Source organism: Strongylocentrotus purpuratus, unplaced genomic scaffold, assembly GCF_000002235.5.
Source record: "Strongylocentrotus purpuratus isolate Spur 01 unplaced genomic scaffold, Spur_5.0 spur5_scaffold_15, whole genome shotgun sequence".
In the NCBI taxonomy this organism is placed as follows: domain Eukaryota; kingdom Metazoa; phylum Echinodermata; class Echinoidea; order Camarodonta; family Strongylocentrotidae; genus Strongylocentrotus; species Strongylocentrotus purpuratus.
In genome coordinates, this window is record NW_022145600.1 from 34,859,229 (window position 1) to 34,885,234 (window position 26,006).

General features: G+C 37.2%; 2 long non-coding RNA genes across 2 annotated transcripts; one reads left to right on the forward strand and one right to left on the reverse strand.

Moving 5' to 3' along the window:
* Positions 1-1,603: 1,603 nt before the first annotated feature.
* LOC115924251 lies at positions 1,604-23,945 on the reverse strand. The gene is made up of 5 exons (XR_004064234.1): positions 23,824-23,945; positions 23,246-23,361; positions 22,481-22,563; positions 3,693-3,741; positions 1,604-1,671 (listed from the first exon to the last, which is right to left on the reverse strand). It is a non-coding gene; the product is annotated as an uncharacterized LOC115924251 (long non-coding RNA).
* Positions 15,432-18,500, forward strand: LOC115924252. Its single transcript, XR_004064235.1, has 3 exons — positions 15,432-15,533; positions 17,593-17,798; positions 18,171-18,500. It is a non-coding gene; the product is annotated as an uncharacterized LOC115924252 (long non-coding RNA).
* Positions 23,946-26,006: the final 2,061 nt, after the last annotated feature.

The following is a 26,006-nucleotide window of genomic DNA, read 5'->3' on the forward strand; positions in this document are numbered from 1 at the left end:
AAAAATGCGATCCCAAAAATGTGGATCGAAAGAATTCAAGATGTTAATTACGCACATGACGATAAAACAAATTCACAATTCGAAGGCGACTTATACGAAATAAGAACACTTGATTTTATAAGACTATCTTCAATGAAATCTAGCCATTTCTATAGCCTATTGTGTGACTTTAAGAAAAGAGAACCAGCTGTATTAACATTTTGGGAAGGTAAACTGAACCTTGTCATTGATTTTGATTGGAGAGATACATTAAAATTTAAGTTTAAGACATTGAAAAACAATAAAATAAAACAACTCAACTTTAAGACATTTCATAGGATTTTACCCTTTAGATACAATCTGTGCAAATGGAAAATTGTAAATGAAAACCTTTGCATTTTTTGTAAAACAGCAGAATCTTTCGTTCATGTTCTTTTAGAGTGCCCGAGCGTAAAGCTTTTCTGGAAACGTATTGTGGAATTGATTGAATTGAACTTTAAAGAAAAAATTATATTAAACGAAGAATTATTAATTGCTGGTTTTGATTTCAAACATGCAAATGGAGCAGATATAAATACAATCGTTGCATATGCTCAATACGCAATCTATTTGATGTATATGTTAAATTATTTTCAAGGTAAACCATACAACAGTTTTTTCATATGGCATGTTTTTAAATACGAGTTACTCTTGGATAACATCTCGGATGTTGTTTCGGGGGCTCTCGGGACATAGTATTTTTTTTGGAGAGTTTTTGAGAGCTTTTGAAATAGCATCTGGGAACTAAGGAAAATCTTCGGGGATATTTTATATCACTGAAGATTTTCTCTTAATAGTTTAAGAAAATACTTAAAGTGAATGTAAAATTTTGTTATGATGTAATGATTTGTGTGTTGGTTATTTTTGTAAATGAATAAAGTACCTCTGACAAGAGGAAAATAAAAAAAAAAAGTACCTAGGCAATGTGCAAGTAACAGTATTACAAGATTGGGTAACAGTATCCATTTGGTGAAAGGGAGACAGTCATCAATTCACATATACATGGACATCCAGCAAGCACATACATCAAAAACATTAATATGACATTCCATTACAAAATTGATTAAGTCTCCTCAGAATTTAAGAATGTACCTCAGTGATGTAGGAGAGGATACACAACCATATGTAATGTACAAAGGTTACATTTATCAAGCAACAATCTGGAGACAGAAGAAAAACTAGACAGGACGCGTCTTACAGGGGAAGGAGGTAACATGCTCAGGGACATCTTAGAAGGGAAGACGGATAATCGTGGAAGAGGCAGACCAAGAATTGGGATGGTGTCAGACTTGATAAGTGACACATCATATGACACTATGAAGAAGAGAATAAAGAAAGGGATGGAGAAAGAACTAAAGGTGACACTGGTGTGTGGACTTGCCTGTTGCAGAACACTTTTGCAGAAAGAGAACTACAAACCTTTATGGCATGTTCTTCAGTAATAAAATTTTCCCCGCAGAGTATGAGAGTCTCCAGCTTTGGTAACCTTGAGACCGCTGTGTGGATATCTCCACCATCCAGCCGGAGCCCTGACAGGACAAGTTTCTTGAGACTTACAGGAAGCTCTTTCAGGAAGTCTTTGCTCGAGCTCTCCTGGAGCTTGTAGCAGAAGGAGACATCTAGGAGCTGGAGCTTGGTGCATTCTTTACTCAGCTGTAAGCAATGACAACAAATATGGTAATGTATACAGGACTGCACATACCTAAAGGGAATCATGTACAAGAATCTTGACGCCTTGAAGCAGCACTGCATTAACAGAGTAGGTTTTTGAGATTCACGGGGAACTATGTCAGGAAGTTCTTGTTGGCGCTCTCCTAGAGCTTGTAGCAGAAGGAGACATAAAGTAAACAATGGTAATCATATAGCTTCGTTTAGTCTCATTTCACAACGCCCCCGATCGTCAGAGTCAGCAGCCATACATGTTAGCCTATGGAATTGTACCCCAAAAAAAAATCGTTAAAAATTCATTTTCTGTTTAAACGAAAAGCACATCCACCCCGACTTACGTTATCACCAGCTCTTTCATTTGAACCCTCATGTCCCATTGACTTTTGAAAGTTCACCCACCGTAATTTGATCAAAATAGGTTGCAAGCTCGTCATTGCCTATAGTACACATGTGAAACAAGTCGAACTTCGGACTCAGTTTGCCAAGCGATTGTAAGATTATAGGTCAAGCACACGAAGGATAAGAAGCATGAATTATCATAGATCACTTCTGCTTGGTTCATTATGTCCATTTCATCCAACCCCCCACCGTCATTTTTCCATTTAGTAAAAGCAAACATTTTTCCGAGTTTAGCAAAAACATGAATATTCATGAACGGTCAGACGATACAGCCTTTTAGTACGTAATGTATAGTGAATGGGAATGAGCGATGATCCGTACAGGAGGTAGCCTATAATCTAGGCGGAGTGCCGAGCTTTTTTCTTTGCTGCTAGACTAACCCTAAGCAGAACGTCTGATACGGCGAAAAACTGCCACGGATTCAAGGTCGATAATAAAAAAACAACGACTAAAGCTAGACCAGTGGTTATAGGCGGTGCGCGGCTCACGGTTCGTAGTCTCGCCGTATCAGACGTTCTGCTTAAGGTTAGTCTAGCAGCAAAGAAAAAAGCTCGGCACTCCGCCTAGATTATAGGCTATACAGGAGGTAGAGGTCAGTGGTTTGTGCTGGCAATGTTCACGCGAGCGAAAATGAGACAATCGGAGCAATATGGTACGCAGGTATGCATTTACTCAAACGCAACCATATACACAATAATCTTTATGCAGTGTACATACATGATTCAGTAGACTACTTTTAGAGAGTGAACTTCAAGATCTGCATCTTTTCGTCTGGTTAGAGACAGAAGGGTGTTAACTTCTATGCATTTACAAAGTGTTAACACCCTTCTGGCTAACATATTACAGATAACTCACAGATCACATAGTAACAATTGGTGCTAATGTTGCACAAAACTACCCCTTTTTCATGCTTTTCATTTGCACATGAAATATTTTCATTTAAACAAGAAGCAAATATAATTTTAAATTGTTTGTTTGTTTGTTTGTTTTTATTTCCGAAATCCATATATACATACAAGTTTTAAAAACATTTCAAATGATAAGAAAGTAAGTAAATGTGTTACGTATAGACAAACGGTCGGATAGCCGATTTCAGGACCATTTTCAAAATGTTTTTCCATGGGGTCCAAAAGCAAAAAAATCATATTAATTTAATTTATAATATCAATTTTTAATCATAGTAATTTACCAATACACTATCCCCCTTATCGATCCCATTCGCCTCCCCTCCCGCCGCCCTCTCGATACCGCCAACCCCTCCCGCTACCCCCTCCTGATCGAGTCCTCCAGGGTATATTACAAAGAACAATAAACAATTTTTATGACAATCATAAATTGGTATTAATATTATCTAAAAACATATTTCTCTGTCATAACATTTCAAATTAAATGTTTTATTACATTATTAAATATAGCCAAACTTCTTGATTGTTGAGTGGGCATAGATAATCCATTATACAATTTACTTCCGCGATATAGAAACGTACGCTTACAATTCTGTGTTTTCGTTTTAGGCAAAACTAAATTAGTACTGCTAAGAGCATAGTTTGTAGTCTTAACAATAAATGGTCCTTTGCATATTTGTTACATATGCCACTTTTACTTACCGCCCTCAGCCCTGCACTGGTTATTCCACTACAGCCAAATAGAACAATCCTGTTGGTTGGGAATACAAAAGAATATAGTTAATGGTAATATCAATTGTCATTATTTTCTGTTTAATATGTATGTACATCACTAGGTCATTCCACAGATATCCATTACAAGTGGAAATATACTGTGCATGGAAAGAGCCGACATGGTGCAAACATAACAGGTACTCTGTGTCCCTTTAATTCGTCCCTTTTTCACGAAGTGACGGTAATGAGGAAAATCGCATATAATTTAATTTTTTTTTGCATTTTTGGACATCATTCACTAACATCTTAAACCTCACAAAATTTCTAACCACAATAATATCTAATTATGTCACTATGACGATGACGTAAACAAGAAAATACCTAGTAAAAGGAGTGACGTTTTCACGAAGTGACGACTAATCAGTTACGCGCTGCGCTTATACAGCCGGTGTGACGGCGTTTAGTGTGACTGGCGGATCGTGTTCGCGGAACAAAATCCGCCGGCAGATATTGTTCCCGTCACAAAATCTGCCGGCAGATATTGTAACCCACCACGCAGAGTGGCTGGCAGATAGTGTTCCGTTTTGCAGCTATCGTTCCATTCTGAAGGTATCGTTTTTATGAGTGGTACGGTCTCCGCTTGCTGCATGCATGCATGCTGGCTAGGCTGCGTGCGATTGCAATTGCATGTGTACCGTAGTACTATACTGTATACCACCATGGATGCTGAGTGCGAGTACGAGTTCGAGCAAGAGCTAGGCCGCTCTTATTAAGAGTTTTCTCTTAAAAGAGGAATTAAGCCACCTAAGCGTAAAAAAGAAGAAAGCGATAAGGCGAAAAGCAATTAACTTTGCGATAGTAGACAAGAGTTTGTACTACGTGAAAAACGGTGAGACTGAGAGTGAGGCTCCCAGTCTGAGAGAGGTTGTGACCACTCGGGTGCAGCAGGCAAGAATTCTTGCCAAACTGCATGATGAAAACGGTAAGGTCAAGCTTTAATTTTGATCTATACAACTTCATTATCATTTAGGATACTTTGAATGCATACGTTCTACATGTGTCTTTACAGTATTGAACAATAACTATACTGATGAAACCCATTACAATTAAGAAAATAGTTTATGATATTTAAAATCTTTTTTTTCTATCATGTAGAGTGACCTTAAAGTTCACCCCCCCCCAGAAAAAAAAAATGAAGGGAGGATATGGGATGATGCAAAGAGCCTCGATCACCCCCCCCCCCCGGCCCCACAATTCAAGTTTCGTAATCAGTACAACCGAATAAAAAAAAATGTTATAAATCTGTAAGGGATGCACAGTAATGGCAAATTTTAAATTGATAAAGAAATACAATATAATCCTTTTCGTCTATTGGATGCGGACAACTTCTAAAGGTGGCAAAATAACCTGAATTATACTCTGTAAGGATTCGAGAATAGTTTGAAAATAGGGGTAAAACAAATTTAAGTTTATTAGGTTTATATTGTTTTATTAGCTTATAAATCTATTTTTAAAGAAATGATCGAAGCCGTTGATAATTTCTATTTCTTGCAATTATGGCATATAAAATCAAAGGAATCTGTTTGGTTTTTTTTTTTTTTTTTTTTTGGGGGGGGGGCTTACCAATGTTTAAAACGCTACTATGGGAGTCAGGTTGTTTTATTCTAAAAGGTTTTCTTGGCTAACAAATGCAGTAATACAAACGTTTGAAAGATTCCAAACAAACACGTCAATTTGCTCTGACCAATCATGACCCTTCCCATATCTGCCTTCATTTTAGTTATAAATGAAAAGAAAGAAAATGAAAAAGCACAGAGACTGGATCACAGGAAAAATGTTTAATGAAATGAAATAAATACGTAATTAAATTATGATTTATTTCTGTTAAAACAGCAGTTGGGGAGGAGGTCTTATGTATAGGCCTCTAGAGGCCATTAGACCCACTCGGGCATAAATAAAACAAAAATGCCAAAATGTCAATTATGCTGGTTTTAACATAAAATTAGAACGATGGACAAGAAGAATGGAGAAGAAGAAAGAGAGACAACAAGGCTTTGCGCCTGTGGGCGTCAATGCAATAAAGGGGGATGCTTTTCGGAATAGCTTACAGATCCGATGTCCAATACGAACAAATCAGACAATTTAAGTCTAGTAATCCGCCATGTTATTCACGATAGAATTATCAGACCATGTCCTGTAGCCACTAGCGTACCTATGGGGGGGGGGGAAGGGGCCGGATTGTCCCCCCCCCCCCCCGACGAAAAAGAAAGAGAAAGAAAAGAAGAAAAGAGAAAAGGGAAAAGAAAGGAAGGAAAAAGAAAAAGAAAGAAAAGAAGAAAAGAGAAAAGGGAAACGAAAGGAAAGAAAAAGAAAAAGAAAGAAAAGAAGAAAAAAGGGAAAGAAAGGAAAGAAAAAGAGAAAGAAAAAAGGAGAGAGAGAGAGAGAAAAAAAAATGAAAGAAGTAGGGAAGGAGAGAGGAAAAGAGTGACGCATTTGCCGACAGAAATTTTGAAGGGCTTCATAAGCCCAGTTCCTGTCACTGTTGAGGGAAAAATCAGTTCGTAATGCCTCGCGCTCGCATGATTATTTGTTATCACTGATATGTGGATTCAGATACAAAAAGGGGGCTAATTACTTTTTTGTATATCTGTTTTCAGGTCGATCACGATGTAGAAACAAATTAGTTGCATGTTTCAATATTATAGGGGGTAATGATTACTTCAAAAGGTTTTTTAATTTGATAAGAGCCTAATTAAACCATGGAATAATTAACATTTAGGATAGGGAAGGAGGGTGGTAGATGCTATGCATTTGTTAATCGGCAAATTTGGATGACGTCGCACCCTTAAAAGTTGGCAGCAAATTTGGGTGTCACACCCCTAACCCTAACCCCCCCCCCCCCTCCCAATAAAACAATCTTTTTCGAATTATGAAGACTTTTCAAATCAACAAAACATAAGTAAGGTACGGGTATGCATGAAATCGCGCGATCGCAAACATCAAAATACCGTGGGAGGGGGGAAAACCCTCCCCCCCTGACGCGGTATGCCAGGTTCGCCACTGCCTGTAGCTATATAGGAACAAAATCCGCCAATGCACATTATCCGCCGTGTTCACTAACGGCAGATTTGGTTGTTTTGTTTTGGTTGTAGCGGGTACGATATCCGCTGCTGATCACGATATCTGCTAGGCAGATTTTGTTCCGAGAACACGATCCGCCAAGGTAACAAGATCAGGCGCATTTATACTGTCAAATACCTCATTTTGAAAAGTCGCGATGTTTCGTGCACCCGGTTACACTTGTGCTGAAACATCACCGACGGAGCTGTTCAGCGATGTTTTGGCGTGTTTCGGTTGGTAATGCGCATGTGCAGTCTTCCCGACCTTTGACCCCGGCCTGCTATAAGATTTTTAGCGCGCGCAATTTCCAGCTAGCGCTATAGCTAGCTAAATAGTGATACATCCCATGCGCATGCATGCGATATGTTTTGTTTATCTCGCGTGTAGTATTTGAGGCAAGAGTGGATAAGTTACGAAGTACGGACTACGGCTGCTGATTCAGTTTTCCCAAATTCAATCGAAATCTAGTAGTAAAAATGATATGGGAAGGTTAAGAAAATCATCGTTGTTAATTGTTAATTTCATGCTTTCACTCATTTCTCTGAAGCCCTTTTCCCCACGTTTGCAGGGACGCTTGGAAGTCTGGTGGAGGAGCTCTCCCTGCCTCCACATCGAAATCAAGAACTTCATCTCATCATCAGTCCAATGGGAATTGTTCACTTCCATATTAATTAATCTAACAAAACACTCAAATACTACTACTACTAGACAGATATGGCCAGACGGGAATAACGAAGATTGAACTAGATTTGTAATACTTGTTTGGAACAAGTATAGGTGGGCTGGTTCAAGTAAAATTTGAGACAAAATGAAGGGCGCATTTGAGATAGCTAATCGTCTCAGCTACAACATACTCATGGTTCATTTTTAACGAAGCTAAAACGACGGAGATATTGCTCGCGAAAGACGGGAATGTAGAATCCAGTTTTGAGAAAAAGTCATGTCCCGTAGAGAATACACACAAAAAGTGAAAAATTGACATGCCTCCTTTAATCGCAACAATACGCCATGATTCCTTTGTCGAATTGAATGTTTTTGTAGTAAATTGTCTCAGCTAGAACATATTAAAATTTGAAAGAAAATTGATCAATATTTACAGAGATACAATCAATTTTCCAAATATATGATGACGTCATAATATGCAAATTGAAATTTTGAGTTCGGAGGCCATTATGATGACGTCATGAGTTAATTGAGGGTCAAATGAGACATGAAATCATATCTCCGACTCGTACTTTATCAAGATATGAAAACAAATTGAGGTCATCTTGCATCCTAAAGAGCTACAATGGATTTTGTATAGGCATATTTTTGCCCATATATGCTATGTATTACAAGAGCTCGCGCGCACGGAAATTTATGTTTAACGGTCGATCATACCGTCATTAATAGTCATAAAGAGATAAACATGGTATCAATTTGTTTGTAAAAATATGTGGAATATTATGAAAGAAAAAAATGGCGATTCTATGTTGCGTAAAAGTTTTACGCGCGAAAACGCACGCGCATGTGCGTGTGCGCGATTTTTTATAAAATGCTTAGAATGGCCTAAAACGTATGCAAAATGATTTTGAGACGATTTTGAGCATTTTAAAATTTTGCGCGCGCATTGACGCGCGGACGTACGCGCACGCGCGCGTTTTTTGACCTGAAATTGACCGGACGGATATTGACCTCGATCATGATAAATATGAACGAGAAATAGCTTTTGGTTATGAAGATATGATCATGAGTTGATTTTTACAAAATGGCGCCTAGATGACGTCATCAGTGAAGGTCAATGTTAAAAACGTTATTGTGCTTTGTACATATGCCTATACATATGTGTGCCAAATTTCAAGGCATTTAATCGAACCATTTTCAAGTTATCTTGCTAACAAAAAAGTGGTTAGAAATAAGAAAAATATTTACTAGATTTGTAATACTTGTTTGGAACAAGTATAGGTGGGCTGGTCCAACTAAAATTTTAGACAAAATGAAGGGCACATTTGAGATAGCTAATTGTCTCAGCTACATCATACTCAAAGTTCAGCGTAAACGAAGCTAAAACGACGGAGATATTGCTCGCGAAAGACGGGAATGTAGAATCCGGTTTTGAGAAAAAGTCATGTCCCATAGAGAATACACGCAAAAAGTGAAAAATTGACATGCATCCTTTAATCGCAAAAATACGCCATGATTCCTTTGTCAAAAATGAAAAATGTTGTTAACTACATTCGTAATGAATTGTCTCAGCTAGAACATATCGAAATTTGGAAGAAAATCGATCAATATTTACAGAGATGCAATCAATTTTTGAAAAATATGCTGACATCATAATATGCAAATTGAAATTATGAGTTCGGAGGCCATTATGATGACGTCATGAGAAAAGTAAGGGTCAAATGAGACTTGAAATCATATCTCCAATTCATATTCTATCACAATAAGAAGAAAAAAATTGGGGTCACCTTGCATCCTAAAGAGCTACAATGGATTTTGTATAGGCATCTTTTTGCCCATTTATGATATGTATTACAAGAGCTCGCGCGCACGGAAATTTATGTTAAACGGGTGATCATTCCGTTATTAATAGTCATAAAGAAATAAACATGGTTTCAATTTGTTTGTAAAAATATGTGCAATATTATGAAAGAAAAAAAATGGCGATTCTATGTTGTGTAATAGTTTTACGCGCGAAAACGCGCGCGCATGCGCTCGTGCGCGATTTTTTATAAAATGCTTAGAATGGCCTAAAACGTATGCAAAATGATTTTGAGACGATTTTGAGCATTTTAACATTTTGCGCGCGCATTGACGCGCGGACGTACGCGCACGTGCGCGTTATTTGACCTGAAATTGACCGGACGGATATTGACCTCGATCATGATAAATATGAATGAGAAATAGCTTTTGGTTATGAAGATATGATCATGAGTTGATTTTTACAAAATGGCGCCTAGATGACGTCATCAGTGAAGGTCAATGTTGAAAACGTTATTGTGCTTTGTACATATGCCTATACATATGTGTGCCAAATTTCAAGGCATTTGATTGAGCCATTTTCAAGTTTTCTTGCTAACAAAAAAGTGGTTAGAAATAAGAAAAATATTTAATAAACTAGACATAATACTTGTTTGGAACAAGTATAGGTGGGCTGGTCAACTAAAATTTGAAAACAAAATAGTGCAAAAATAAGCGAGAAACTGCTTTAAAATTCTTAATAAACAATATCATGTAGATTCAGTACGTGAACGAAATTCACCTTCTATAGTCTTAACACGCAAATTGTGAAATTTCTGACATGAGGCCTTTAATCGAAATTTTCACTCTGATGACGTCATCAAAATGAAAAATAGTTATTATTGAACTTGTAGAGAATTATCTTAGCTACAACATATCGAAATTTTGAAGAAAATTGATCAATATATACAGAGATACAATCAATTTTACATAAATATGCTGACTTCATAATATGCAAATTCGTATTTTGAGTTCCAAGGCCATTATGATTATGTCACGATACACTTAATGGCAAAATGAGACATGGAATCATATCTCCGACTCATACTTTATCTAAATATGAAAAAAAAATTGAAGGTCACGGTTCATTCCAAAAAGCTATAATGGATTTTGTATAGGATGTTTTTGCCCATATATGCTATGTATTAAAAGAGCTCGCGCGCACGGTCATTTATCTTGAATTACGCTCATCTTGTTATTAATGGTCATAAAGAGATAAACATGGTATCAAATTCCTCGAAAAAATATGAGAAATATCATAAAAGAAAAAAAATGGCGATTATATGTTTTGTAATGGTGTTACGCGCGAAAACGCGCGCGCATGCACTTGTGCGCGATTTTTTAATAAATGCTTAAAATGACCTAAAACGTATGCAAAATAAATTTGAGATGATTTTGAACATTTAAAAATTTTGCGCGCGCATTGACGCGCGGACGTACGCGCACGCGCGCGTTTTAGGACATGAAATTAACCGGACAGATATTGACCTTGATCATGATAAATATGAATGAGAAATGACTTTCCTTTATGAAGATATGATCATGAGTTAATTTTTACAAAATGGCGCCTAGATGACGTCATCAGTCAAGGTCAAGGTTGAAAAGATTATTTTGATTTTTCTATATGCCTATACATATGTGTGCCAAATTTCAAAGCATTTGATTGAACCATTTCAAAGTTATCTTGCTAACAAAAAAGTGGGTCGAAATAAGAAAAATAAATAAATAATAATAACTAGAAATTTAATTCGTCATGGGGACGAATTAGGTGGTCTGTCTTCAAGTCTTATGATGTATTATAATATTTACTATATTGAGAAAGGGAGAAGTTATATAGACATGTAAACAATGATGATTATGATGATGATGATGATCTTGATAGTAATGGGGATGACGATGATGATGATGATGATCATGATGATGTTGATGATTATCATTAACAGACCACGATGACATCAGACTGAAAAAAATGAGAGAACATTTAGATAGTATATAGTCTCAGCTACAACATACTCAAAAATCAACAAAAATCAAGCCGAAATAACGGCGATATTGCTCGCAAAAGACAAGAATGTAGAATCCAGATTTGAGAAAAAGTCATCTCCCATAAGGATTACACGCAAAAAGTAATGGATCTAGTGATAATAGGGTAATAATAAAGTAAATATGGTTGTTTATTACATTATTTGCGATTGTACGTGTTTTAATATTCAAAGGAGATGGTAGAGTGAATGGTCAAAAAGAAAAAAAAGTGAAGAAAAAAAAATTGTTGGAGACGCCCGGACTCGAACCAGGGACCTCGAGGTCGGAAGTCAAGTGCGTTACCGATATACCAAAACATTTCCCATAGAGATTACACGTAAACGGAAAATGGAATGCACAAATCCCACTTTGTAATTGAAATATGAGCATGATCCCGGCATTTGATCGAACAATAAAGGGCACACTTGTGATAGCTTATTGTCTCAGCTACAACATACTCAAAGTTCAGCGTAAACAAAGCTAAAACGACGGAGATATTGCTCGCAAAAGACAGGATGTAGAATCCAGTTTTGAGAAAAAGTCATGTCCCATAGAGAATACACGCAAAATGTGAAAAATTGACATGCCTCCTTTAATCGCAAAAATACGCCGTGATGCCTTTGTCAAAATGAAATATTGTGGCAACTGCATTTGTAGAAAATTGTCTCAGCTAGATCATATCAAAATTTGGAAGAAAATCAATCAATATTTACAGAGATACAGTCAATTTTCCAGAAAAATACTGACGTCATAATATGCAAATTGAAATTTTGAGTTGGGAGGCCATTATGATGACGTCATGAGTTAATTGAGGGTCAAATGAGACATGAAATCATATTTCCAATTCATACTCTATCAAAATATGGAGAAAAAAATTGGGTTCACTTTGCATCCTAAAGCGCTACAATGGATTTTGTATAGGCATGTTTTTGCCCATGTATGCTATGTATTACAAGAGCTCGCACGCACGGACATTATCTTAAACGGACGCTCATTCCGTTATTACTGGTCAGAAAAAGGTGAACAAGGTATCAAAATGCTTGGAAAAATGTGTCAAACATGATGACAGAAAAAATTCAGCGATTCTATGTTCCAAAATATCAGTACGCGCGAAAACGCGCGCCCATCCGCGTGTGCGCGTTTTTTTGCAAAATGCTTGAAATGGCCTGAAACGTATGCAAAATTAATTTGAGACGATTTGGAGCATTTTTATTTTTTGCGCGCGCGGTGACGCGCGGACGTACGCATGCGCGCGCGTTTTCTGACCTGAAATTGACCGGACGGATATTGACCTTAATCGTGATAAATATGAATGAGAAATGCCTTTCCGTTATGAAGATATGATCATGAGTAAAAAGTACCAACAAAAACACAAAATGGCGCCTGGATGACGTCATGAAAACTTGATGACCTTGAAAATGTTACTCTAACGTCTCATGACAATGACCTATGACTGTGCCAAAACTGAACGAAATTGACTAAACTGATCTTGAGTTATCCTGTTAACAAAAAAGTGTGAAAATAAATAAAAATAAATAATAATAATAATAATAACTAGATTTTAATTCGTCACGAGGACGAATAAGGTGGTCTGCCTTCAAGTTATATAGACATGTAAACAATGATGATCTTAATGATGATCATGATGATGATGATCTTTATAGTAATGGTGATGACGATGATGATGAACATCACAATCATGATGATGTTGATGATCATCATCAACAGACCATGATGACATCAGACTGAAAAAAATGAGAGAACATTTAGATAGTATATAGTCTCAGCTACAACATACTCCAAAATCAACAAAAATCAAGCCGAAATAACGGCGATATTGCTCGCAAAAGACAAGAATGTAGAATCCAGATTTGAGAAAAAGTCATTTCCCATAAGGATTACACGCCAAAAGTAATGGATCAAGTGATAATAGGGTAATATTAAAGTAAATATGGTTGTTTATTACATTATTTGCGATTGTACGTGTTTTAATATTCAAAGGAGATGGTACAGTGAAAGGTCAAAAAGAAAAAAAAGTGAAGAAAAAAAATTGTTGGAAACGCCCGGACTCGAACCAGGGACCTCGAGGTCGGAAGTCAAGTGCGTTTATACCGATATACCAAAACATTTCCAATAGAGATTACACGTAAACGGAAAACTGAATTCTCAAATCCCACTTTGTAAGTGAAATATGAGCATGATCCCGGCATCTGATCGAAAAATAAAGGGCACACTTGTGATAGCTTATTGTCTCAGCTACAACATACTCAAAGCTCAGCGTAAACAAAGATACAACGACGGAGATATTGCTCGCAAAAGACGAGAATGTAGAATCCAGTTTTGAGAAAAAGTCATGTCCCATAGAGAATACACGCAAAATGTAAAAAATTGACATGCCTCCTTTAATCGCAAAAATACGCCATAATACCATTGTCCAAATGAAAATTCGTGGTGACTGTATTTGTAGAGAATATTCTCAGGTAGAACATATCAAAATTTGAAACAAAATTGATCAATATTTACAGAGATACAATCAATTTTCCAAAAATCTGCTGACGTCATAATATGAAAATTGAAATTTTGAGTTCGGAGGCCATTATGATGACGTCATGAGTCAATTGAGGGTCAAATGAGACATGAAATCATATCTCCAATTCATACTCTATCAACATATGAAAACAAAATTTGGTTCATCTTCCATCCTAAAGCGATACAATGGATTTTGTATAGGCATGTTTTTGCCCATGTATGCTATGTATTACAAGAGCTCGCACGCACGGACATTATCTTAAACGGACGCTCATTCCGTTATTAATGGGCAGAAAAAGGTGAACAAGGTATAGAAATGCTTGGAAAAATGTGCTAAATATGATGACAGAGAAAACTTTGCGATTTTATGTTGGCAAATACCAGTACGCGCGAAAACGCGCGCGCACGCGCGTGCGATTTTTTTTTGCAAAACGCTTAAAATGGCCTGAAACGTATGCAAAATTAATTTTAAACGATTTGAAGCATTTTTATTTTTTGCGCGCGCGCTGACGCGCGGACATACGCGTGCGCGCGCGTTTTTTGACCTGAAGTTGACCGGACGGATATTGACCTTAATCATGATAAATATGAATGAGAAATGCTTTTCCGTTAAGAAGATATGATCATGAGTAAAAAGTACCAAAAAAACACAAAATGGCGCCTGGATGACGTCATGAAATTTTGATGACCTTGAAAATGTTACTCTAATGTCTCATGACAATGACCTATGACTGTGCCAAAATTGAACGAAATTGACTAAACTGATCTTGAGTTATCCTGTTAACAAAAAAGTGTGAAAATAAATAAAAATAAATAATAATAATAATAATAAAGAAAGAAAATTCTGACGAAAACAATAGGTGATCTGTCGTTGACAGACCACCTAATAAATAATAATAAAGGCAATTTTAACAAAATTATAAGGTGGTCTGTATTAGATACAGCCCACCTGATAAATAAATAAAGGCAATTCTAACGAAATTATAAGGTGGTCTGTACGTTATACAGCCCACCTGATAATAATAAATAAATAAAGGCAATTCTAACGAAATTATAAGGTGGTCTGTACGTTATACAGCCCACCTGATAAATAAAGGCAATTCTAACGAAATTATAAGGTGGTCTGTACGTTATACAGCCCACCTGATAATAAATAAATAAAGGCAATTCTAACGAAATTATAAGGTGGTCTGTACGTTATACAGCCCACCTGATAAAGGATTAGTTAACGGAATTGGAACAAACGGAGCTGAATGAACGGATAACACGCGCGACGATGGAAATGCTATAAATATCACACGGGAAGAACGTGGTTTAAAAGAGCGCGGGTAACAATCCGGAAGTGCCGGAAGTCACGTGCCTAACATCGCGATGTTACAACTGCGAGCGGTTATACTTGCCAAACACGCCAAAACACGCCAAAACACGCCAAAAGATCACACTTCGTTTTGGAATGTTTGGGGCTTGGCATGTCTGCCGGTAAAGCGTAGTTGCCCTTGGTAACATCGCGGCCAGGCTCCGGTTTGGCATTTTTTGGCGTGTTTGGATGACAGTGTAACTGCTTGTGAAATTCTCGTCCGCTCTTTTTCTGCTTTTATTTGTTTCACGACGGGAGTGAAAATTTCGCAATTTGGAACAGTGACAGACTATGAAAAGGTGAGTTTATTATAGTTTTTTTGGGGTAAAGTAATATGATACACTCTTTTGAGTCATTCTGATTCTTTGTAAGCAATAATAAATATGTCCATGAGCGCAGAAATGTATACAAAATGCACCGCCGTTCCACACATCGCCCCATATACTTATTTTCATGTAAGTGAATAAAGGAGTGAAGTATGTGATGCAAAACTAAAACGACCAAATCATGTCTGAAAAAACATACATCTAGACTAAATACCTTAAGTGGAGGGTCTTTCTTATCGCATTTCACATCAAATATTGATTTAATATGTTTGTTTTTTTTTTGTTTTTTTTACATCTGCTTAAGTTAAGAATAAGAACGAAGTTTTACTTTTAACAAAAGGTAGACTTAGACTAGTTTAGACCCCACTTTTGTTTTAGTTTTAGTTTTACTTGTAATTTTAGTATTAGTAGTGTAGCTAATTATACATTTTATTTAGAGTCTATAACTCTAGATCATCATTTCATGATTATCAATTTATGTCAGCCACTAGTCAGTAATCTAGAGGTGAGTAGATCAGGATCTAAACAAAACTGAGTCACTGTGACTTTACTTGTAAAGGTGTGCTTGGGGTGTAAGCAGCTTCAGGGCTCCAGGTCCAAGGCCAACATGGGCAAGGGCAGGCACGTAGCCAGAGTTTGATGTTTGGGGGGGGGGGGGCACATACATGTAATCGATCGAGGTAAAAAAAAAGGGGGGGTCTAAAAAATTTCAACCGTGGCCCCCCCCCCCCCCCCTGGCTACGCGCCTGGGCAAGGGGAGTTATGAAAATTATCATCATGCTGAGGTGAGATGGCATGGGATATGTAGACCCTCCTGTTTAACTGATAGGGAATTCACTGAGTTGCCTTCCAAGCAAAAAGGGACTGGAATGAACAGTTATTTAAAAAATCAAATAGTCTATTAGGTCCTCAGTACCTGAAAATGACTAAATGGCACCATCCGGAAATGGGATACTTTTGATTGGAGACTGAAGTAATCTCATGAGTAGTCTACCAGTTGGGGAACAATGCACACACGTTTAGCTTATCATTCTTCCATTGTCTGTACTCAAGGTGTGTTTTAAAGGCAGCACTTTAGTATCCTTGGTCCCTCACCCTATAAAATAATTCTTTTTAACAATTGTTCATGATACCAGCAAATGTTGCCCAACTCCACTCCGTGTTTTAAAGAATTTTCCAAGCAAGCACCATACCAGATGATATGTCACAACATTGCACAGGAGAATCTCCAGGAATAACCTACACTTCAGTGGTAATGATTATGATGATGTTGTTGCTTTCCCTTAGTTTCAGATGCAGTAGATACAATTTGTGCTTATATTAAGGAAGCACTAGGACTGGTACATCTACTTTTCAACAATGCCGCAGGCCAGATACAAATCCAGATGAGAATAGTTTTCATGGTCTGTGAAAGAAAATCACACATTAGCAGCATATAGAGAGTTATGATTAATCATGACCGGTCTGTATAATGCCATCCATTGATTTGCGCTCACTACCGAACTTGCGATCGATACAAATCTTTGAAATACACTGCTATTATATATGATGGCTACATAAGCAATTAAATATTAACGGGGAAATATAGATATGGAATATGTAATGCACTTTATAGCAGACATAGTACAAAGCTGGACAGGAACGTGTTTCTAATTTTGGCGAAGGCTTTATATGTACATGACCATTGAATGGTCATGTACATGTATAGCCTTCGCCAAAATTAAATACCAATTTGGTATATAATATTTTCAGCTAAAACTTCTATGAACCAAAATTGGAATATTTGTTGTAAATAGAGTGTATAGAGTCAAAACTTGATCATCTTGTATGACAAGTACCAAGCACACTCACTGCATATGTGCATTAAAGGTGGTAGTTGTTTGGTAGGGGCAATTGAAAACGTCTGTTTGGGGTCAGTTATGCCTAGTGATTAATTTAATGTACAAAAGATAATATTAGATGTATTTCTTTACCTAAAAAAAAAAGGAAAATAACTTGTACTGTAATTATTTCTTTTATTCTACAAAATTAGATTGGATACAGGGACCGACATGCTAGTTAGATGGGTCCTTGATAATTCACTGAACACAGAGCTGCAGATGTGACTTGGCACGGTGATCTCAAAGTGGGAGCGGTATGGAATTGTTGAAACAATTCACTGAATACAGTCAGAGCTGCAGATGTGACTTGGCATGGTGACATCAAATTAGTTCAGATGGCTTGTGAACAAGTCAAAAGGTATATTCTTCCCTTCTTGATCGTTTCCAAATAGTTGAAATTTGAGATATTCCTAATTAATTGTTTTTAATGTTTAGGTCTCTCAGTTTAAGGGAATGAGTGGTCCTATCGAGGTCAGCATCTCATATTTTTGTTAATCCTTAACAAAAATTGCTAATACTAAGGTTATACTAATTAAAGTATCTAAATGTAAGAGCCTCTCTAAAGGTTGGTACCAAAACTACACAAAATAATTTCACCTAGTCATAAATATAAAACACTGTAAAGTTCCCTTTCATAATTGACATTCTGATAATGATTTTCTATTGATTTTGACTTGGAATTTTTTTATTATGATTTTTCTTTCTCTTATTTCCTTTTGATTTCAAGCAGTCCAGATCAAGGATCTTCGCTGCTTCAACCACTATCGCTCGGATGACATACGTGTGAAGAAAATTGAAGAACTTTTGTTGAAGAGCATGCTTTAGAAACTAGAATCAATCATATTGATCGTTGTGGCAATGCTTCAATATTTCAATACCTCAATCTTTCTTTTATACTGTTTAATTGTAAACATTTCGAATATCATATAGAAAACTCCACTCATAATTTTAATTGTGTGTAGAATTAAGTAATTATCGCAATGAAATGGATTGATTATAAAATCGAGGAATTGATTTAAAGTGAACTGGTAACATTGTCCATGATTTCTAAAACAATGAACTGAATGGTCGTACCTGTGTCAGTTTTCTGTTACAGTATTGTAATGAACTTCTGCAAACATAAATCTTTGATATTCACATGTTTAGCTCAGAACAGCTATTTATCAGGTATACCTACCTCGTTTTTAGAAATCAGTAATGCGTATTAGACTTTTGGATTTCAGTTCCATGAATTCTCATATTGTATCTTGTATTTGGGGGTAGTGAGCACATTTTTTTTTTTTTTGGTCCTCGAAATTTTTTAAATTTGCACCCCCCCCCCCCTTGAGCGCCAGGGGGGGGGGGCAACCCCCCAAAAATGTAAAAATCACGTGATTTTACATGATTTTTTTTTCTCAAGGGGGGGGGGGGGGCCGGGCCCCTACTACATATACTAGGAAGTAGTAAGAATACTAATAATAAGAATCTTATTGTTTATTTTCTGTATTATCGAGGCATACAAATGCACAGGGAGGGAGAGGAAAAAGTAAGGCGATAGAGAGGGAGAGAGAGAGAACGAGAGGGGTAGCATATGGCTGCATGGGTTCAAATTCAGTTCTCATACATTTATTAGACTCAGTACTGATGATCACAATGTTATCTACCATGTGATTGCCATGTGTACGCCGCATCGATTAGCACCTCATTTATGTTTATTGTTGTAAAAACCTATTGGCATGCACCCAATAGATTTTCATCATGTGTTTGATCTTGTTATTGAAAACAAGATCATGCAAACACATCATCATAATCTACAGAGTGCAACCAAAAAATTCTTAACAACAATTGAAATTTCTTTCAGGAAGCCTAACAATAAAAGCTGTTTTGTATTCAAAGAGCATCATAGCGACGATGAACAAATAAGAATAATGATACAACGTCGTTAAGCGTACCGTTCACTTCTATCTCTCCCCGCCAAATAATCCGAACAAAAGAATCAACCGAGTGCAATCAACTGTTAAACGAATTTATCATAAGTCCTTGAAAAATTAATTAATACTGCTTGCCAAGTATTATTAAAGAGCAGCAAAGGCGAACTTGTTGCTTGGATTGCTTTTCTCTCAAAATTTGCCGTGAGATATCAAGCTACATAGAACTATGATAGAGAAAAAAAGATATTGTCTTGGAAACAGTCATACACATTAGAACTTGAATGAATAAAACATAATGCAAATGAATAAGAATAGAATGAATAGAACACAAGTTCATTTTTACCATTTAAAACATCCATGCAGTACCAAATACCTAAGCAAAATTCTAGCCAGATGCATTTAATGGTAAGCTTAAAGACAATGATTCATGACAAATTGTCAATTGTCATTCATTTGAATTTATCGTCCGGACGTATTGCAAGAGATAATCAGGATAATAAGGATCAGAATGATACCTCTACTACTATACTAGGCCTACTTGTACATGTATTATACTACACTACTGCCATTGTTGAGTATCGTGTTTCACACAATAACAATTCCCATATGTTTTATACGCGCCCGGATACGAGCCATCACTTCGTGAAAAGAAAATCAAAGCGTTCTATGTAATTTGTGTTTTCACGAAATGACGGTTGTGTTAAAAGTGCAAACAGAGGAATAAACAAGCAGCCAGAAAGAGGAAAATGTACTCTATTTCGTATTTCGAGTTATTTTATCTGCACATCAATTAAACATAACGTTTTGCCGTATTTAGTGTCCATTTCGGGAATTCCATCCACGAGAGAAAAACCCCGTATGTTTTACGCGCGCGGCTATGAGCCATCACTTCGTGAAAACAAAATAACAGCGCGTCCTTGAATTTCGTGTTTTCACGAAGTGACGGTTATGTTTACAGCTCATTTCCCCCCGTAATATAAAAAAATATGGAAATAATTAAACATAGAACTAAACATTGAGATATGTTCTATCCCAGGATATAACAATTATTTGCCCTTCACACAGAGAAATAAAAGGTGTTCTTGGGGAGTAAATCGAAATTAGACTAGGGCGCCCTCTAGTACACCTTTTTAGGGAGTATAAAACACGGAAATACGCAAGGGTGTACAGAAAAATCATTTGAGGGTGTAATTTTACACCCTATTTCAGTCAGACGAGCTCTAATTGGTCAATATATTTTTCTGTTGTCGATATAGGTACTGCGAAATGAAGGAAAATTAGCAATATTTATATATTGTAGTCATGTTGGGGGAATTATCATGTTTCATTTGGGCATATTATTTGTGTGAAAGTTATCCGATCAAGAATAAGGGGTTGTACCGAAGGTTATATTTAATAATTTAATGAAATTAGCAGAAGTGTTGTTTTACTATTGCCTTCTTATACGTGTAACTACCAAATCGACCAAGTAACCAATCGCCGTCACCTGCACCTCTCTGCTAAGCTTTAAGAGAGAGGTACTCAAGATCCAGCTCCGTTAAGCTACGGATGTCTTTTTAACTGCACATAGCTCATTGTAGACCTTTTATTGAGACACTACATGTATATATACACCTGCACAGCACCTACATCAGTACGAAAATACACCCGACGATGGCCTGTACTTATAGCGAAGAAGAAGAAGAAGAACTAAAGGGAAGATATTCGGGAAGGTCAGGATTGTGTATTAGATATTTCCACTACAATTGATCCGATGCGTCCATCCAGGCCAGCCTCACCCGGTAGCGTTATTTTTTTTCTGCGGCACAGATTGGGGTTAGGTGCGTGTTGAGCCTATGGGAAATTTTAGGGTTAGGGTTAGGGTTAAATCAAGACCTCTTTTTTTTTAAAAGCCCCAATCTGTGCCGCAGAAAAAAATGACGCCATCCGGTACCCCATATTCTGGTCTGATTTCTTTAGAGCAGTGAAACGTAGACAAAGGGTGAGAATAAGTGACTGTTAGGTGATTACAAAGCATGGATGATTGATTGCTCGAGGGATGATCAATTGGTTGATGCTGTGCATAAGAAGGGTGTAGATTTACTCCCCACAGAGTGTGGAATCGATCATATATGGTATAAAATTCTACCCCACGGGTGTACTAAATTTGAACCCATTTTTCTTGAAAATGGAACCAAAAGGTGTTAATTAAGCACCATTGGGTGCAAATTTCACTCCTTAGAGGTAGTACAAAGTTTTGGGAAATTTTGAAAATTGGGTGGATAGTGATTCTTTACAATTTTAATATATTTAGATTCCCCTGTGGATGTATCATAAGCACTAGAAAATTTAGCCCCTAAAACACTTCTGCTTTCGAGACAAATTGAATATAAAAATTTCCCGGTGCTCCCGGTAAATTTTGATAAATTTAAAATAGCGCATACGGCCGTACAATATTAATATGGTAGCTGCGACCATGAAAATCTCAGAATATGTAGTTGTGATATATAATTTCCAAACGGAAATGACTAATCGGTCGATTTTAGTCAAGAAATGTTGTTTTATAGCTTAATTAATATCCTGACCTTGAGAGGGAGCTATACAACATAAAGAGTTTATTTTTTACCATTTCATAACTTTAGACTCGATTTCAACCGCGAAAACGATCACTGCATATTGTAGGATCGCATATGCTTCCAATTTATGTTTATTTGGACCAAATTCATGACCCCGTACCAAAACTTTGTATTACCTTTAAAGGGAGTAAAATCATAGACTTGGGGTTCAAATTTTACACCTTCTTGTGGGGTGTAAATTTACTCCCTACATTGGGGAGTACATTTACTCCCGAGGGGTGTCACTTATGCGACAAGCATTTACTCCCTATAGGTAGTGAATATACACCTCTTTTTCCCTGTGTGTTGATACATTAAAGAGGTTAAGATTATAGTTTGAAAGTTTGAAAGCGATTTATTCAAAACTAACTTTCTTTTAATTGCGCGCTCATATCCGTCACTTCGTGAAAATAGGGACGAATTTAAGACGGATCATCAGTTTGACTGTTCATTTATTTACTACGCAACATTATCACAGCTCAATATATTAAGACACCGATTAATCCACTGAATAATTACTAATATCTTATGCTTACCCTTCTAAGTTTTTGCAATGTTGTGATAATACAACCAGATCGTTATTCTCTATTGTGCCGATCTTTTGAAGGTTTAAATTCTCCTGGAAAGAATTAAAATTTAAAAAAATAATGCATAATCATCGATCTCTACTGTTCATTGATGCAACTTGGCATTACCATAATATTCAATATTTATCACCCACAAGAAAATAAGATATAATTCATAAGTAACAATTGAACACAGTTATGTAGATAAAATAATAAATAAAAATAATAATGGTGGCTTCTGATATAGCGCACATGTCCGTGACGTCATGATACACCATGCAGGCACTCCAACATTATTACCCGGGTCATAGCTGGTGGCCAAACCTTTAGTGCTCTGGCATATCGCAACCCATTTACACCTGGGTGGTGAGTGGCAAAAGTGGATTAATCATGTCAAAGGATGTTAAATGGAACTAAGAATTATTGATATCGAGTGGTGTCCTATTACCAAAGAATTGTATTTCCATTTTCCAATATGTACTGTATCAGGATCAAGTTCGATAAGAAAGTTCTTTCATTTATTCCAAGATTCAGGGTAATTGTCCAGGGACCCGTTTCACAAAGCCTTTATTCAATGACAAATGACAACAATCAGTGACAAATCTGCTGATAACCAATCAGAAGCAAAGATTTTAGTAGCTTTTAACAAAAACTGTAATTTGTCACTTATGACAAGTTTTGTGAAACGGGGCCCTGAAATAGATCATCTTCTTCGAGACAGATCAATACACTTACAAGTTCATTTGCGAGTGTTACTGCTATTGCAGGGATGACTTCATGTGTCAGCTTACCGCAACAACCTATATCCAGTCTTGATATTGTTGGATTTCTTGTCACAAGTGCTATTAGGCCTGGGAGATAAAGTGGACGAAACAGAAATAGAACAGGAATGACTAGCTGGAAGAAATATCCTCGTTTAAACAGTTGGAAATGGAATTATGCTGTCCTCCTCAGAATAGTTCTCTTGTCAATAACCTTTAAATAATGCTTTGAAGTCTTTCAAATACAAGTATAAACACCTTAGAGATGATATTCCATTTATGTGTAGCCAATAACATATCATGATATTACACATTTCTATATATATTTCCCAAGGGCTTTCTACATTATTTCTCCCACTTAAGCTAAACAAAACCACTATTACTGCATAGTGCATTCCAAAGAAGAAATCAGAACAGGTTCCCATTTACTGCTTGAACAATTATCAAAAGAGTGCGAAATATGTATCAATATCATGTCAGGCATAAACTTGCAACCTTTCCAACCACAGTCAAGTTCTAGCTAAACTCAAGTCCATCAATGATGCGACTTACTTTCGTTGGTAATTTGAATGCCCGAGAAGTGAACATCTTTTAACTTCCTTGACCTGAGGACTTCTAAACCTGTCCCTGTCAGCTCAGATATGTTCTCCAAGACCAGGGTCTGCAGTTCATCCTGATGGCTCAGTAAGGCTGATACACCAATATCTGCAAATAGAAACAAACGTATGGAGTCTTAATATTGTCTCCTGTATAACATAACAAATCAATAAGACATCCATTTAGTTGTATTGTATATACACCAGGACGATCATGTTTTTGCAGTTCATGATATGCACTTTGACCGCATCTCCATAATATGGATTCTCTTAAGAAGTTTAAGAATCTCATTACAATGGAAGGAGAAAAAGCATTGGAAAATACATGGTGGCAGATCAGTGGGAAGGGGTGGGGAAGGACTTTTTCCTCCAGTAAAATTGACTACAAACAAAGCTCAAGTGTTGTTGTTGCCTTATATTGAACACATATTTGAGCCCCTTCCGGGCCCCCACCCCAAACAAAAACAAAATTAAAAGATCTTGATCCATAACCATTACGCTGTATACAGTTAAGCCATGATGACAAATATTCTCAAAGCTCAAAAAACATCAATCACATTAAAAAACTCAACATCGAAACCAACACCAGACCGATAATAGACTGTAAGAAAAATTACATCACCCAAAGTGGCCAAGATTTTGTCAATTATTATGATTTGATTTGGAGTCACTTCAGTTTTGGTGTGGCGTTGGTGACTGGGTGTGACGTAAAAAAATGTCCTGCACCACCTACCTGTCACTTTACACCCGTCAATCGTGATACTCTCCAGAACGCACTTGCAGTCATCAAGCTGTATGAGAAGCTTATCTGTGATCTGATCACAATCAACGAACGAGATGGACCTCAGTGCCGGAGAGAAGAGATGATACGTGACATGTGGAAGGTATTCTGTCGTCAGCATATTATGATTCACGACCCATTGGAGTATCTTCTCTTTGTGCAATGTGGGGAGGTGTTTGCCGACGTTGCTGATGATGTGAAGGTTCTGGGCTATGCATCCCAAACACATATCCATGAGGCGCTTCACCATCCTGACGATTTGCTTGATATGGATTTTACCTTACGCTCAACTGAAATGATCTGTGGGGGGGGGGGGGACAGAAATAAGTTGCTATAGTCGTAATAAGGTACACTTGTTAAAGTTAATACAAAGTTTTGGTATGGGGTCATGAATTCTAGCTTAGGCCAACTTTCAATCGTTTATCTAAGTTAGATGTAGACATATAGACTTCATTTTAGGATGGGGTCTAACTTTGCTACTTAGGGCCTTTTGTAAGTTTTGACATGGCTAATTCAACCTGGGGCAAGCAGATTCATGAGTCACGTAAGGTTCTAAAGTGTGAGCACACTTGTGAACTAGCGCCCAACTGAGAGGGTTTGGCTGGTGTAAATGGCTGGTATAAATGACACTGGTTTGGGTTCTCAAAAGAGAGAGAGTGGGGGGGGGGGTCAAATCAAATCTAAAGTTAGCCGAACACCCCCCCCCCCTTCCGAAACAAGGGAGAATAATACATTTCAAATGTTCCCATTTGTTATTTGTTTTCAACAAGAAGAAAAAACATTCTAATTTGCTTCTATTGTGTCCCCCCCCCCCCCGCCCTGATTCTGTCCCTAACATTCCCCTACCCCCTTCCTACTTTTTCCTTTTCTTTATCCTTTTTATTTGTTTTTAAGCTTGGGCCGGCATTAACTTGTTATCCGCCCCCCCCCCCCCCACTCCGGGCCGGAATGACCGCATGCGTGTTACCAAAATGTCCGGTAAAGGGGTACTTTTCGTGCGACAAAGTCCGGCCCGAGAATTGCAAAAAAAGGGGTGTATTTGACTTTTCACCCGGAGATTTCTTTAAAAAGGGTTTTTTTTTTTTTTCTCTCTTATCTCTTTGGACTCCTGAGAAATTATTCCGAATTTAGGGGGGTACATTGAGCATTTTTCCCTATTAAGGGGGGTCTCCAAGGCAGGAAAAGCCCGCGAAAAGCCCGCGAAAGGGGGGTTCGGAAATATTGGCAGTCCTCAGATAGGGGGTGCTTTCAAAAAGAGGGAACGAGCATACGCGTTCCCTAAATAACACTGAGTGGGGGGGGGGGGGGGGGCCGGGCTTGTTATACAGATAAAATTAGATCATGTCAATCCTTTCAAA